The 15,000-nt window shown below is 39.8% G+C and overlaps 2 long non-coding RNA genes across 3 annotated transcripts; one reads left to right on the top strand and one right to left on the bottom strand.

Annotated features, from left to right (window-relative positions):
- Positions 1–2,307: 2,307 nt before the first annotated feature.
- Positions 2,308–7,329, top strand: LOC143126233 (uncharacterized). Its single transcript, XR_012987425.1, has 3 exons — positions 2,308–2,597; positions 3,623–3,722; positions 6,652–7,329. It is a non-coding gene; the product is annotated as an uncharacterized LOC143126233 (long non-coding RNA).
- Positions 7,330–9,856: 2,527 nt separating this feature from the next.
- Positions 9,857–14,819, bottom strand: LOC143126232 (uncharacterized). 2 transcript variants are annotated; one of them, XR_012987424.1, is made up of 5 exons: positions 14,784–14,819; positions 14,507–14,634; positions 13,690–13,781; positions 11,584–11,651; positions 9,857–10,713 (listed from the first exon to the last, which is right to left on the bottom strand). It is a non-coding gene; the product is annotated as an uncharacterized LOC143126232 (long non-coding RNA). The 2 variants fall into 2 exon arrangements; XR_012987422.1 differs by lacking the exon at positions 14,784–14,819 and having other exon boundaries at positions 14,507–14,776.
- Positions 14,820–15,000: the final 181 nt, after the last annotated feature.

Raw genomic sequence — 15,000 nt, 5'->3', positions numbered from 1 at the left:
ATGATATAACGCTTCAGTCAGTGTCATTTGGTTTTTGCCATGACAAGTTAGGGTTAGAGTTAGTGTTTGGGTTACGACAGTGTCATGTCACTCTTATATAGATACCTCCAAGTAAAGTGTTACCGAATATTCTAATAAATAATACAATTGTTTTCAACACTTATACAGGAAGTGTTTGTAAATGCTTCTAACGGGTGTGTGTGTGTGTGTGTGTGTGTGTAGCATTTGCACTTGAAAGAGAGAGCGGAAAGGAGAGGCAAAGACAGACAGGCCGGCCGAGATAGGGATGATGAAAGACTGGGAGGGTTTTGTTTCTGTCCCCCATGAAAATGTGCGCTTTTCTGATTGCTCTTACATAACCACAATAAACTGTTGGTGGGAAATTTTTGTGAAGACATGTGCCTTGCCATACATATCTAGCTGTTGCATTGTTTTCAGTTGTTTATTCTGTGAATCATCCTTTTTGTAGTCAGAATGACCGTAAGACCATACAGAGATAATCAAAGCTGATCAATGCTGCCTGACTGAATCTATTGAAAGCGTGCCACTGCTGTCTTTCTGCTCAGTGATTGGCTGAAAGAGGAATAGGTGGGACACGTAGTCCTCAGGGAGCAGAATCAGGCAGCTGGTCACCCGGGTCACCATGGTGACATCAAAAAGGTGACGAATGTCCTGATTAAGCACTGGGCTGGTGTGTGTGTGTGTGTGTGTGTGTGTGTGCGTGCGCGCGCGCGCGTATGTGTGTGTGTGTGTGCGTGTGTGTGTGTATGTATGTGTGCTCTCACATCAATAAGCCTGTGGGTCCAATCCTCGTATAAGTGTGTTTTAATCATGCTTGGCAGTATGTCCATCTGGGGTCCTGCCTTTGTCATTATGAGACACGTGGCCATCTGGGACTGCTCTCCAGGGCTCAATGCTCAACTCTATCAAACACTCAACACTGAGTCATTGGTATATCACAATGAATTAATTCTTAGAGTTATGGTTTGTATATTGATATTTGATATTGTTATTATTATTGTTATTATTACTATTTTGTTTAATGTAGGCTTACCAACTTTTCTGACTGTTTACTGTTCATTTGAACTATTGTAATATTATAAAAGTCGCTTTGGACAAGAGCATCTGCTAAATTCAATAATCATAATCATAACCAATAACCATAATTGTAATATCATTGTTGAAAATGGATGGATGTCTTATTGTTCTTGTTATGCCCATGTTTTAAAAGTGCACCGAGGAGACGATGGTTTTGTTTTGGTGTAACATGACGATAGCGTCACAAGGCTAAACCACACCAGACAAACGTTTCAGCATGACAGCCGCAAAAGCTGCAAATCAGACAAACCATCTGAAAGACACTTCCCTTACAATAAAAGCACCTGCCAAATCCAGAAATGAAAGAGACTTAAAGTACGTGTATCAAGGTGCACAGGAATAAAGCTAGATTGTGAAGTAGCCTATACAACAAAAACAACAAAGATGGTACATCATAGACATCAAAGCTTTTTTAGATTTTATTAAAGACATTAATCAGAATCAAGAAAGTATCCACAGTAAGTACACATGAATAGAATGAAAATGGACAAGGATGAGAGGTCATGAGTGACAGAACTAAATTCGAAATTTTAAGTTCCTACTTTCCTCGAAAACATGCAAACAAGCACACACACTCATACGTGCACACACACATGTGGATTTCTGGTAGCTAGATCACAGGAAGGAGTCAATTGTCTGTCTTTGTAAGATAAAGGGGCTTATCAGAAGGCAGTGCTATTCTAGTTAACACTCAGCCTTGACAAAAATGGATATCCGTACGCATCAGTGTATGCTGCCCCTGTTCTAGAATGGTCTCTGGGTTTCCCCCACAGCTCCGAAGGATCTTGGCTCAGTAGTGTGAGCAAAGAACAGCATGAGCCTGAAGGTGGTTGCAACAGAGCAGAACTGCTGATTCCCCCGTCTGGCAACTAGACACCACCCGCACCAGACCAGGTACCGGAGCCTCCCTAAGCATAGTCATCAGACCCACGCGGGTAGACATTAGGGGGAGGGTTCCTCGGTGGGCTAGATATTGAACTGCACCCTTGGAAGCGACAGCAATCGAAAAAGCCAACAGCACATTGGGGAAACATGGTTGAAAAAATGCCATAGCCATAAAATGATGTGTGCCCTGAGTGAAGGGGCTTACTGACACGACCTCTGTTGTAAAATCTCACATTGTGTTTTAGAGTTGTGGCCCCTCGCTGCAGTAAAACCAACACAGAACAGTCTCACTCCCTACTCGTCAAAAGTCTGACGCATGGTCAAGGTTCCTTGGCGTCAAATTCCAACGAGAAAGGTGTACCTTTTGCGTTGTTTTTCGACGTGGGGGTCCGTCAGATAGACATTCATGTTAATCCCTCACCGTCAGATATAGACGAAAGGAAATCAATGTCCATCAAAGGTGATGCCGTCACGCAACCCAGTCTGAAAATCTAACAGGCTTACAAAATAGCATGGCGAAAAAATGGCTGTTACATTCTTTTGAAGCTGCAGCAACGTGATATCTCGTAGCTCGCTAGACCCTCATTCTGCCTGAGAAGGACCAAACCAGCAAGGTAACTACCATTTTATTCGTTTCTGAGCTAGGAGTAGGCCTACTTCTTTTGTAAACAACTTGTTTTACATATTTATGTTTGTTTATACAGAATGTAATCGATATGTGCTTTCACAACTGATCAACAAATGGACCATTTTCTTGTGTTTGCACTAGCTTCGATACTAGACAGCAGTAGCGAGATATGTAAACATCCGGTAACGGCGAAGCTGGTTACGGTCATGTGACACACGCAACCACAAGAAAGCGGAAACGCGGCATAGAGCGAGCCATGTGGAGAAAGTTAAGCGACGTACATTTTGTAAACAATAATGCTGTTTTTTGTTGTTGTTTTCGAACAAAATATAAGCCTAGTTATCCTGAACAACACTCCTTCATGGTGTACAAAGCCTACAATCGTGCGATTTTAGTGCAATTTTTCAGTGCAGTTCAAAGTCTTGTAAGTGTAAAAGACATGGTCAAATTATAGGCCTACATGAATTAGCTAAATAAATCATTATTCGACACGTTATGCTTACATTTTCGAAATGAGTGCAATGATTTTATTTGACATTAAATTGCCTTGTTTTAAGCAGGTCAGTCTCACAATAAGTTATTTATCCTTGGGTCTGGGTAACTCATGGGACAAAACATGTTGTTAATATAGGCTATTACCGTTTTATCCTGAAAAAAAAGCCAACATTTCTGTGTCCAAAGTATTGCATTTCTGCAGTGTAGGCTACTATGTAGTGCAGCTTTTAATGTACAAAGTACTGTATTTTCCTACATATGAACTACAAATATTCCTCCAAAACCAGTGTTGACATTTGAAGTAGGCCTATTGGAGTTATTTTTTAGTATTGTATTATTTGAATATTTACCCACAACAGTTTTATGTAGGCCTAATGTATTCTCAAGGCCATTTTTGCATAGGCTCTTCCTTTTTCATGCTAGAGATAATGTTATTGTAACCATTGGCCATTTCATGTTTCAAACCTTTGAAATAATTTTACTGATGTTTACTGTTACACCTTAATGTTGCTTCAGTGCTTCAGCAATGCCAAGACACAATCTGTGAAGCCTGGCCCTGAAGAAGAGGAGGCATGGCCTGTCCCAATGCATGCAGGGCAAAACGAACATACATTTTGTGAGTATTGCTAATATTAAATGACATCCAGGTATACAATACACAACTATGTATAGGCTTGTTGCACGAGTGGCTCTTGGTGGGCTCATTTGTTTCCGATGGAGCCAGGTGTGTTTGAACCTGTCGCTATTGTTAATGTAATTAGTGTCTACACCGACTAGGTTGGTTGTGGCACCTAGTGAATCAGCACTTTACAATAAAGAAGGATTTATGCATGTGTTAAATTTGTTATTATTGGCCAAACAAGTAATTCAGTGTCGGAGTAAACATGTAAGAAGCAGAATATAACAGAGGATGTCGTTACAACACAGCTAACACTCCACCGGAGATAGACGAGCCCACCGAGGACCCTTTCGTGCGACTAGTCAATTAGTCTATGTAAATAAAATGATGGGGCAAATAAAGCAGAATGGTGGCTAGGTTGGCATTTAAGTATAGTATATAAGTATATATACTCTTTTGATCCCGTGAGGGAAATTTGGTGTCTGCATTTATCCCAATCCGTGAATTAGTGAAACACACTCAGCACACAGTGAACACACAGTGAGGTGAAGCACACACTAATCCCGGCGCAGTGAGCTGCCTGCAACAACAGCGGCGCTCGGGGACAGTGAGGCTCAAGGCTTGCTCAAGGGCACTTCAGCCGTGCCTACTGGTCGGGGTTCGAACCGGCAACCCTCCGGTTACAAGTCCGAAGCGCTAACCAGTAGGCCACGGCTGCCCTTAGGTAGTGGTTGCAAGGTTGTTGCTAGGGCAATTGAGATGGTTCCTAGGTTGTTGCTATGGTAGAAATGGTGGTGGCTATGCTAAACATGCTAGGGTAATCATGTTGGTTGCTGTGGTGGTTGCTAGGTTGACATTATGGTGGTGGTTGTTAGGTCAGTGGTAGGGTAGGGTAATTGAGATGGTTCCTAGGATGTTGCTATGGTAGATATGTTGGTTGCTATATTAAACAAAGCGGTTGCTATGCTGGTTGCTAGGGTAATCACGTTGGTTGCTATGGTGGTTGCTAGGTTGACATTATGGTGGTGGTTGTTAGGTCAATGGTAGGGTAATTGAGATGGCTAACCATAGCGGTTGCTATGCTAGTTGCTAGGGTAATCATGTTGGTTGCTATGCTGGTTGCTAGGGTAATCTTGTTGGTTGCATGAACATTGTAGTGGTGGGTGGTTGCTAGGTTGTTGATTGGGTAATTGAGATGGTTGCTAGGGTGCTGCTAGGGTAGATATGGTGGTTGCAATGTGGTAGGGTAATAGAGAAGGTTCCTAGGTTGTTGCCATGGTAAATATGTTGGTTGCTATATTAAACAAAGTGGTTGCTATGCTAGTTGCTAGGGTAATCATGTTGGTTGCTATGGTGGTTGCTAGGTTGACATTATGGTGGTGGTTGTTAGGTCAATGGTAGGGTAATTGAGATGATTCCTAGGTTGTTGCTATGGTAGATATGTTGGCTGCTATACTAACCATAGCGGTTGCTATGCTGGTTGCTATGGTAATCATGTTGGTTGCTATGCTGGTTTCTTGGGTAATCTTGTTGGTTGCTATGGTGGTTGCTAGGTTGACATTACAGTGGTGGTTGCTAGGTTCTTGATAGGGTAATTGAGATTGTTGCTAGGGTAGATATGGTGGTTGCAATGTGGTAGGGTAATAGAGATGGTTCCTAGGTTGTTGCCATGGTAGATATGCTGGTTGCTTTACTAAACATAACAGTTGCTATGCTGGTTGCTAGGGTAATCATGAAAAGCCCATAGCCTGTAGATGTCAATGAATATGAATGAAGACATGTCCCACCTTCCTACGTACTTTGGTGTATCATAAGGTGTACATAGGCCCATATTGTAGATTGAGAAACAAATTGTTCAGTTGATACATTTTGGCCTACACTATTAAGGGACAGCTGAGTTGACCACCTAAACCATATATTTTCTGAAAGCCCATAGCCTGTAGATGTCAATGAATATGAATGAAGACATGTCCCACCTTCCTACGTACTTTGGTGTATCAAAAGGCGTACATAGGCCCATATTGTAGATTGAGAAACAAATTGTTCAGTTGATACATTTTGGCCTACACTATTAAGGGACAGCTGAGTTGACCACATAAACCATATATTTTCTGAAAGCCCATAGCCTGTAGATGTCAATGAATATGAATGAAGACATGTCCCACCTTCCTACGTACTTTGGTGTATCAAAAGGCGTACATAGGCCCATATTGTAGATTGAGAAACAAATTGTTCAGTTGATACATTTTGGCCTACACTATTAAGGGACAGCTGAGTTGACCACATAAACCATATATTTTCTGAAAGCCCATAGCCTGTAGATGTCAATGAATATGAATTAAGACATGTCCCACCTTCCTACATACTTTGGTGTATCATAAGGTGTACATAGGCCCATATTGTAGATTGAGAAACAAATTGTTCAGTTGATACATTTTGGCCTACACTATTAAGGGACAGCTGAGTTGACCACCTAAACCATATATTTTCTGAAAGCCCATAGCCTGTAGATGTCAATGAATATGAATGAAGACATGTCCCACCTTCCTACGTACTTTGGTGTATCAAAAGGCGTACATAGGCCCATATTGTAGATTGAGAAACAAATTGTTCAGTTGATACATTTTGGCCTACACTATTAAGGGACAGCTGAATTGACCACCTAAACCATATATTTTCTGAAAGCCCATAGCCTGTAGATGTCAATGAATATGAATTAAGACATGTCCAACCTTTTCACTTCGGTGCACCACACAGTGTACATAGACCCATATTGATGAACCAACTTATACATTCTGGCCTACACAGCTGGATGCACTGATATATGATATAGGGCTATATATGTCTTCATATATATTGCATGTTAGGAGATTGTAGTGTCTCTTGGTATCAATATTTAAATGTTTTATATCTTTCTAATTTCCAGGTTGTCAACTGTTGTCAGGCTCATCACCAAAGCAGAAAGACATAGTGAGACCAGACATGCCAGGAAGGAGCCAAGCACAGCCAAGGGATTTTTCTGCAGCTGTTCCTGCCAGTTATAGATGAACTGCTCCTGAGAATAGATGGGTGTCAACATCGTTTTGCCTACAAAATTGGTCTCCTATACGCATGATGCTTGTCAAGCACATCATTCCGGTGGCGGGACTGTTCCTCTAGTCTAGTCTGACAGGATGGGTCTTGTGTTCCTATGACCACACGGCTGAACAATGCATCATTCTCATCCATGCCCTCACCCCCCCTCTCCCCCAGACTGGACTACTGCAACTGGTCTTGAAAAGCGCTATGAAAATTAAATGTATTATTATTATTATTATTTTTGTTATTTGCTCCCTCTGTGTTAGCATATACCTTTGATGTATGTTTTATGTTTATTGGACACTCCCTTGGTTTAAGCAAACACAAACCATTAAAAAATACATATTTGGATATGTGTTGTGCTGAAATAAACCCAGAAACGGATGTTTAGAGACCATATTTTTCACATACGTTGATAAACAAAAGTTCTTTAATCCTACCCAAACCATTACAACATCCATATTTTGATTGATTATGATACACAGAGGTGTGCTGTACTGAAATAAACCTAATTTCACTGACCTTACATGCTGTGGGAATTTTGATCTTCAAGACATCTTTAGAAACAGACGTTTAGGGAGCATATTTTTCACATACGTTGATAAACAAAAGTTCTTTAATCCTACCCAAACCATTAAAACATCCATATTTTGATTGATTATGATACACAGAGGTGTGCTGTACTGAAATAAACCTAATTTCACTGACCTTACATGCTGTGGGAATTTTGATCTTCAAGACATCTTTAGAAACAGATGTTTAGGGAGCATATTTTTCACATACTTTGATAAACAAAAGTTCTTAAATCATACCCAAACCATTAAAACATCCATATTTTGATTGATTATGATACACAGAGGTGTGCTGTACTGAAATAAACCTAATTTCACTGACCTTACATGCTGTGGGAATTTTGATCTTCAAGACATCTTTAGAAACAGACGTTTAGAGTATATTTTTCACATACTTTGATAAACAAAAGTTCTTAAATCATACCCAAACCATTACAACATCCATATTTTGATTGATTATGATACACAGAGGTGTGCTGTACTGAAATAAACCTAATTTCACTGACCTTACATGCTGTGGGAATTTTGATCTTCAAGACATCTTTAGAAACAGACGTTTAGAGTATATTTTTCACATACTTTGATAAACAAAAGTTCTTAAATCATACCCAAACCATTACAACATCCATATTTTGATTGATTATGATACACAGAGGTGTGCTGTACTGAAATAAACCTAATTTCACTGACCTTACATGCCTTGGCAAGTTTGATGCACTGGACATACTCAGAAACTACAATTCAGACACCCATATTGGCCAGACAGGCCTAGGTAAGTGTCACACTCATTATTTCATGAAATGTTGGCATGTGGCACATATTTTGATACAGGGTATGATAACAAAGTTGTTTGTCAAATTTGAGACCTCTGACTGCTTGTGTGTTGACAGGAGGCGGAGCCAAAGATTGGAAAATCTAGATTTCTAGGGGGCGCTATAGAGTCTGTGAATATGTGAGGCATGATTTTACTTCTCTCATATATTTTATGTCATACATAGATGTCACATGCCAAATTTAGTCTGTCTATGAGGTATGCAAGTTAGAAATGCTAACCCTAGGTTTAGATGGTCATAATTTGTATAGGTCAGACAGGCCTTGATAGGATTACACCAGTTAATTCAAGATAGTGCCAGCATGTGGCACATATTTTGATACAAGGTATGATAACAAAGTTGTTTGTCAAATTTGAGACCTCTGACTGCTTGTGTGTTGACAGGAGGCGGAGCCAAAGATTGGAAAATCTAGATTTCTAGGGGGCGCTAAAGAGTCTGTGAATATGTGAGGCATGATTTTACTTCGCTCATATATTTTATGTCATACATAGATGTCTCATGCCAAATTTAGTCTGTCTATGAGGTATGCAAGTTAGAAATGCTAACCCTAGGTTTAGATGGTCATAATTTGTATAGGTCAGACAGGCCTTGATAGGATTACACCAGTTAATTCAAGATAGTGCCAGCATGTGGCACATATTTTGATACAGGGGATAATAACAAACTAGTTTTTCAAATTCGAGATATCTACTGGCTTCTGTGTTGCCAGGAGGCGGAGCCAAATATAGGAAATATTGGATTTCTAGGGGGCGCTATAGAGTGTGTGAATATGTGATGTGTGATTTTACTACACGCTCATATTTTGTGTCATATACGGATGTCACATTCCAGATTTAATCAGTCTAGGGGGTATCTAAGTCACAAATGCTAACCCTAGGATTAGATGTCCATGATTTGCATAGGTTAAAGGAACCATATGTAAGATTATGGCCAAAACTGGTAGCTGCTACTGCAATCACTTTCAAATTACTGTAGAGCGGTGTAACCCCTCCCCCTCCCCCCTGACTCGAGGTTGCCAACCCGGATGCCGAAACACTACTTACTTTAGTAGATAGGTGGAGGGTGGTGCATCAGGCCAAAACACAACATGACATGACAAAACACAACATCAACATCAGTTGAGGGCTGCAACTCCACTTTTTAAATGACAATATCCTGGCCGGACTACTGTTGTCAGTGATATATGTATTTGAAATTAACATGATTTCTTAATGTCTAGTGACATATCAGGGCCATTTTATGATTAATTTAAATACATTTCTTACATACGTATTAAATTGACAAACCGTTTGTGTTGCTTAGGAACGAGATAAAACTTATTATGGTCTGAGCGTTGCGTTACGTTTGCCGCTGGCTGATGTGATCCTCGCCTTATAGTTAGAAATGCCAACCCATTATGTACATGTCCATGAATTGCAAAGGTCAGACAGGTCAGATAAGGTTACACCAGTAATTTTCAACTAATAACAACATGCGGCACAAATTGATTTAGGGGAATAAACTGGTTTGCTGTATTTGAGACCTGATCTGAATCTGATCTGATTGTGTGTTACTGTAGCTTCCAGGGTGTGTGAGGTAATTTCACTCTGATCCCATATTTACAAAGCCTAGATTCAAGTTCAAGTTTGGTTTATTGTCATGTATTTAGTAGGCCTACAATACAATGAAATGCATTTTGCTCCGTCACTCACATGCAGTATAACTGGTTAAAATCACTCTAAAATGCAAAACAATGGTAATCAGTTAAAGTTTTTAATGTGATTATGGAAATTTTAATCTAAGTGCAAAAATAGCAGTATTGCTGAAGCCTATAGTAAAATAGCACCAATTACTTGGTGTGGTACTTATATCATGCTAAGAGCAGTAGTTAGTGTGAGACAGTTATCTTTATGTGTGGTGAGTTTATTAGCCTCACTGTTCCTCAGCCAGGCGGTTCTAGTCCTGATACTCCATACAGGGAGGGGGGATTCAGTCCATTAGCAAGTAGGGTGGAATTCTTCATGATGCAAAATACCTGTAGAAAGTCTTATATGTATCTACTGATGTAAAGGTCATTGACAATGGGTAGATTGCTGCCAATACTCTGTACTGTTGTAACCACCTGATGCAGTACACCACAGGAAGTGAGGATGTGCTCCACAACACAGCTGTACATGGAAGCAAGAACTAAGGTGTCAAGGCCAGCATGATTCAGCCTCCTCAGGAAGTAGACAAACAAGGCGGGCCTTGTTTACATGCTGGCTGTCTTGTTGCTTGTGGAAGGACACCACATTATCAGCTCCTTTGATGTAGAGAGAGGGGATCTTGAGGGATTGAAGGATGATTGTGTTAATGGTGCAACTGATGAGCAGTCATTCATTGGAATCCTTGCTCTCCAAACATGCCAGAGTCAGGAGAACCACAGATGAGCAAAAAATTAGTAGTGGAACACTTATTTCTGTAGGTGTTCTGTTGGAGTCATATAATGTAATGCAACCCAAACATCAGGATATCAGGAGCAAGGATCTGTGAAAACATAAGTAGAGGGGACAAATTTAAAATAAGTCTAGAAAACATTAGGACAAATTTATACATGGTTCTATTTTGTATATTGGCAAACGAAAGGCACATATGATACGTTTTAAGCTCCAACTCGAAGGCAAAGCAATTTCACCTAACCAAACCATATATTTTCTGAAAGCTTTTCACTAGTAGATGTGAATTAACGTACATTAGGACATATCTCATCTTCCTGCAAACTTTGGAGGACATAAATCTGTACATGGCTCTATTTTGTATATTGGTGAATGAAAGGCACTTATGATACGTTTTAAGCTCCAACTCAAATGCAAAGCAATTTCACCTAACCAAACCATATATTTTCTGAAAGCTTTTCACTAGTAGATGTGAATTAACATACATTAGGACATATCCCACCTTTCTGCAAACTTTGGCGGCCATAAATCTGTACATGGTTCTATTTTGTATGTCTAAATCTAATTAGATATTAAATATAAGGATAGATCATCTTAAGAACCCTAAATGATATATTTTTGGAATTATTGTAGTGTGTAAATGTGATTTAAGATATAATAAGTTATATTTCACCCTTCTGTGTGCTTGACAATATCATATGCCAGGATGAGATCACTGTTCTGAGTGACGGATACTTTTGAGCACTGGTAGTTTTTAGGGTGAAATATAAGGATAGATCATCATGTAGTGTATAGATATGATTTAAGCTATAATAATCTGTATTCCACTGTTCCTGCAAACTTTTGTGCACATATACTGGTGAATGAAGGATATATATGACACGTTTCAAGCTACAAAACGAAGGAAAGGCATATTCACCGAACTGTACATTTTCTGAAAGCCTGTCACTAGGTGTCCCACCTTGTTGAAGTTCACGGCCATCACAAAGCAGAAGGGCAGCACTGCACACATGGGACCCTCTCGAACTTCTGTAGGATGTAAAGGCAAGACTTTTAGAAAGTATATGCTTTAGGTGGTTGAATTACCTGTCCCTAATAGTGGAGTCCACAATGGCCAGGGTGGTCCATATCACAGCAAGGCCTGAACAACCTGCAAACGTTATTCACCTTATAATACAATTGCACTGACCTCATCTGACATTAGAGTAAAGAAAAAATGCTTCCCAATTATGTCAATGGAAGATTGTCAATTATCATTATTTAAGGTTTTGGAGTTTAATATTCAAAGTAGATGTTATGGCTACAACCCAATGTGTCCCTGGCATTGTTCATTGTGTTGTACAATCTAAACTCACTGATTAAAACACCTAATTACCAGTTAAAATCTATTTAGCAGGTTTTAAGTGCATTGTTATGCTAATGGTTCCCTACACTTTCTCTTGCAAATGTAGTTGTAGTCTTATCACTACCAATCAAAAGAGGGGGTTTGTTAATATTCTAATATTCTTTTTCTCTAGAAACCACCATAGCAACCAACAAGATTACCCTAGTAACCAGCATAGCAACCAACATGATTACCCTAGCAACCAGCATAGAAACCGCTATGTTTAGTATAGCAGCCAACATATCTACCATAGCAACAACCCAGGAACCATCTCAATTACCCTACCATTGACCTAACAACCACCACCATAATGTCAACCTAGCAACCACCATAGCAACCAACATGATTACCCTAGCAACCAGCATAGCAACCGCTTTGTTTAATATAGCAACCACCATTTCTACCATGGCAACAACCTAGGAACCATCTCTATTACCCTACCACATTGCAACCACCATATCTACCCTAGCAGCACCCTAGCAACCATCTCAATTACCCTATCAATAACCTAGCAACCACCACTACAATTTCAACCTAGCAACCACCATAGCAACAAACAAGATTACCCTAGCAACCAGCATAGCAACCAACAAGATTACCCTAGCAACCAGCATAGCAACCACTTTGTTTAATATAGCAACCACCATTTCTACCATGGCAAAAACCTAGGAACCATCTCTATTACCCTACCACATTGCAACCACCATATCTACCCTAGCAGCACCCTAGCAACCATCTCAATTACCCTATCAATAACCTAGCAACCACCATAGCAACAAACAAGATTACCCTAGCAACCAGCATAGCAACCAACAAGATTACCCTAGCAACCAGCATAGCAACCACTTTGTTTATTATAGCAACCAACATATCTACCATAGCAACAACCTAGGAACCATCCCAATTACCCTACCACTGACCTAACAACCACCACCATAATGTCAACCTAGCAACCACCGTAGCAACCAACATGATCACCCTAGCAACCAGCATAGCAACCACTTTGTTTAATATAGCAACCAACATATCTACCATAGCAACAACCTAGGAACCATCTCAATTACCCTACCACTGACCTAACAACCACCACCATAATGTCAACCTAGGAACCACCACAGAAACCAACAGGGTAATACCCTAGCAACCAACATAGCAACCACTATGTTTAGCATAGCAACCACCATTTCTACCATAGCAACAACCTAGGAACCATCTCAATTGCCCTAGCAACAACCTTGCAACCACTACCTAAATGCCAACCTAGCAACCACTATTCTGCTTTATTTGCCCCATCATTTTATTTACATAGACTAATTGACTAGTCGCACAAAAGGCTCCTCGGTGGGCTCGTCTATCTCCGGTGGAGTGTTAGCTGTGTTGTAACGACATCTTCTGTTATATTTTGCTCCTTATATGTTTACTCCGACACTGAATTACTTGTTTGGCCAATAATAACAAATTTAACACATGCATAAATCCTTCTTTATTGTAAAGTGCTGATTCACTAGGTGCAACAACCAACCTAGTCCGTGTAGACACTAATTACATTAACAATAGCGACAGGTTCAAACACACCTGGCTCCATCGGAAACAAATGAGCCCACCAAAAACCACTCGTGCAACAAGCCTATACATAGTTGTGTATTGTATACCTGGATGTCATTTAATATTAGCAATATTCACAAAATGTATGTTCGTTTTGCCCTGCATGCATTGGGACAGGCCATGCCTCCTCTTCTTCAGGGCCAGGCTTCACAGATTGTGTCTTGGCATTGCTGAAGCACAATTAAGGTGTAACAGTAAACATCAATAAAATTATTTCAAAGGTTTGAAACATGAAATGGCCAATGGTTATAATTACATTATCTCTAGCATGAAAAAGGAAGAGCTTATGCAAAAATGGCCTTGAGAATACATTAGGCATACATAAAACTGTTGTGGGTAAATATTCAAATACTACAATACCAAAAAAATAACTCCAATAGGCCTACTTCAAATGTCAACACTGGTTTTGGAGGAATATTTGTAGTTCATATGCAGGAAAATACAGTACTTTGTACATTAAAAGCTGCACTACATAGTAGCCTACACTGCAGAAATGTAATACTTTGGACACAGAAATGTTGGCTTTTTTTCAGGAAAAAACGGTAATAGCCTATATTAACAACATGTTTTGTCCCATGAGTTACCCAGACCCAAGGATAAATAACTTATTGTGAGACTGACCTGCTTAAAACTAGGCAATTTAATGTCAAATTAAATCATTGCACTCATTTCGAAAATTTAAGCATAACGATGTATTTAGCTAATTCATGTAGGCCTATAATTTGACCAAGTCTTTTACACTTACAAGACTTTGAACTGCACTGAAAAATTGCACTAAAATCGCACGATTGTAGTAGGCTTTGTACACCATGAAGGAGTGTTGTTCAGGATAACTAGACCTATATTTTGTTCGAAAACAACAACAAAAAACAGCATTCTTGTTTACAAAATTTACGTCGCTTAACTTTCTCCACATGGCTCGCTCTATGCCGCGTTTCCGCTTTCTTGTGGTTGCGTGTGTCACATGACCGTAACCAGCTTCGCCGTTACCGGATGTTTACATATCTCGCTACTGCTGTCAAGCTAGTGCAAACACAAGAAAATGGTCCATTTGTTGATCAGTTGTGAAAGCACATATCAATTACATTCTGTATAAACAAACATAAATATGTAAAACAAGTTGTTTACAAAAGAAGTTCCCCTAGCTCAGAAATGAATAAAATGGTAGTTACCTTGCTGGTTTGGTCCTTCTCAGGCAGAATGAGGGTCTAGCGAGCTACGGGATATCACGTTGCTGCAGCTTCAAAATAATGTAACAGCCATATTTTTTCGCCATGCTATTTTGTAAGCCTGTTAGATTTTCAGACTGGGTTGTGTGACGGCATCACCTTTGATGGACATTTGATTTCCTTTCGTCTATATCTGACGGTGAGGGATTAACATGAATGT

Source organism: Alosa pseudoharengus, unplaced genomic scaffold (assembly GCF_046254945.1).
Source record: "Alosa pseudoharengus isolate Yale_2024_CS ecotype anadromous, Long Island Sound unplaced genomic scaffold, YU_APseudo_1.1 YU_APseudo_1.1_scf_16, whole genome shotgun sequence".
Taxonomy (NCBI): domain Eukaryota; kingdom Metazoa; phylum Chordata; class Actinopteri; order Clupeiformes; family Clupeidae; genus Alosa; species Alosa pseudoharengus.
This window is presented reverse-complemented; position numbering and strand designations above follow the sequence as displayed.